The sequence below is a fragment of the Hipposideros armiger genome, unplaced genomic scaffold (assembly GCF_001890085.2).
Source record: "Hipposideros armiger isolate ML-2016 unplaced genomic scaffold, ASM189008v1 scaffold_400, whole genome shotgun sequence".
Taxonomy (NCBI): domain Eukaryota; kingdom Metazoa; phylum Chordata; class Mammalia; order Chiroptera; family Hipposideridae; genus Hipposideros; species Hipposideros armiger.
In genome coordinates, this window is record NW_017731750.1 from 90803 (window position 1) to 92872 (window position 2070).

The window sequence follows — 2070 nt, forward strand, 5'->3', positions numbered from 1 at the left end:
TTTTGCGATTTGCGTCCTCCGCACATAGTCCTGAGGTTGATTCCCATTGATGTGCCAGCGATTTTCAATAATTTTCACTGCTCTTTTCTATTTGATTACATATGAGTATACCAAAGTCCATTTTTTTTCATTTGACTATATGGGCGTTTTTTTTCCCCTCCCAGTCCTTAGTGATTACAAATAGTGGCACTATAAACATTTGATCTACCTGTGCAGATGTGCAAGTGTTTCTCCAGGGTAATGTATTCTCCAGAGAGCATATTTATCTTCAAGTTTACTGGATAATGCCAAATTATTTCACAAAGGGATTGTACCAAATTATATTTTCATCTGCTGTGATTAATACACCGGCACAGAAACAGACAGGCATGCACACACCTAGCCTCTCACACACAAACACTTGCACAGATCCACACACAGAACTACATCTGTGCCCCACGCACGCATACTCACCCAATCCCACTCTCACAATACCACACACACACACGCACGCACGCACGCACGCACACGCACACGCCACACGTCCCACCCTGCATGCGCACAGCTCACGTACTGACACCCAACTCCACGTGACCCAATCAACAGGCAAGGTTTCCGCCGCCGGCAAGTGAGGAATCTTGTCCCGGCCGCGCCGCCGTCGGACGCCAGGTGTCGGAGGTCACAGCATCGCTGGCGGTGGCGTTTTTTTCCTACCCGGAAACCACGGCTGCGGGATCCAGATTAGCCCGCGTCGCGGCGGCGCGAGCCAGACTGGCCTCTGGTTCTCGCGCGGCCCCCGCGGAGCCGGAGGCTGCTCCCGGCGCGGCGGGGAGGATGGTGCCGAGCGGCCCCGGGCCCGCTGCTCGCCGCCGCGAGTGAGCTTGGAGCGGCCCCGGGCGTCCACTGAGCAGCTGGCCGGGCCGGGCTGGGCCGGGGTGCGCCCCAGCCCGCCGGGGCGGGTGAGCCGGGGCGGGCGGGCCGGGGTGTGGGCCCTGCTGGCTTGACCGCGGGGACGGGAGGGGTGTGCGCTGGTCCGGGCGGGCCTTCTGGCCGCGTTTCTTCATCCCCTAGGGGCTGTAGCCCCAGCCCCAGCTTCCGATGGGGGTCGCCCCATATTAGCCCAAGTTGGGCCTGCCCTGGTGACCTCAGCCTGATCACTCGCCACCGGGGTTTGTCCACCCTCATCCCGGGAGCAAGGGTTCCCTGCCCGCCCTCGAAATGGCTGGACTTCCCACGTATGGAGCTGAGGCTTGGGTTATTTGGATTTGACCCGCGGAACATTTTGGTAGTTTGCCGTTTTTGACTTTGGGTAGTGTTTGCGTTACCTCTAAATTTGCAAATTATATGCATCTCAGAAAGAAGATGGGAGGGAGAGACCCACGTATATGCAGAAACTTAAAGTGAAATCATGGTATTTTATGTGTTAAGCTTAGTAAATATCCAGCGATAGGTGGATTGTTACCTTCACTCTTATTTTTATAAATTGAGTGGTTTCAAGGTAATCTAGAGGCATTTAGTTCTGGTTCCCTGGCTAGGCACCATCAGGAATAAAACTAGGCCTGTTGTGCTGTTTTGAATTGTGTGAGCACCATAAGCGATGGACTGCTGGTGAGGGGGCCTTTACTGAAGAATTCGATATCTGTAGTATAGTTCTCGACCAGCAGGGAACAGCCCTCACAGAGTGATGAGTGGTGGTGACCTTTGCAGCCTGCTTTGGCAGGAAAGATTCGGCTCCTTCCATAGGTCAGCCGCCGTTGGGGTATTGGGGGGCGGGGGAGAGGGCTCCAAGCCTGGTGATGAACATTTGGTAAATTGGTTTGCCTCTCTAGTACTCTCCTTGGTCAGCTTGGGGTCTAAGCATTTGGGTCCCCTCAGTGGATGAAGCTCTAGCAGTGCCTGAACGGTGAGAGCGCCTTCTTGCTTCCTCATTTCATCTAAGGATTCGAAAGGAAATAGACCTGTTGTGCAGCTAAGATATACTTCATGACTCCAAGCGTATTTACTGTCCAGGAGCAAGGACTTCCTAGTAAAGTTGTGGGGAAGAATTACCGTGGCCCGATTGAGGTGGGCTGGAAGCATCTCCACCCCCCC

The 2070-nt window shown here is 54.3% G+C and overlaps 1 protein-coding gene across 3 annotated transcripts in view; it reads left to right on the forward strand.

The window, feature by feature from the left end:
• Positions 1-631: 631 nt before the first annotated feature.
• Positions 632-2070, forward strand: part of TMEM248 (transmembrane protein 248) — a 34081-nt gene continuing 32642 nt past the window's right edge. For 2 of the 3 annotated variants that reach the window (XM_019663719.1, XM_019663721.1), the window contains exon 1: positions 861-938. The gene's annotated coding sequence lies outside the window, so the exon portion shown is untranslated. Of the gene's footprint in view, positions 939-2070 lie in introns of all 3 variants that reach the window. The other variant, XM_019663722.1, reaches the window with a different exon arrangement.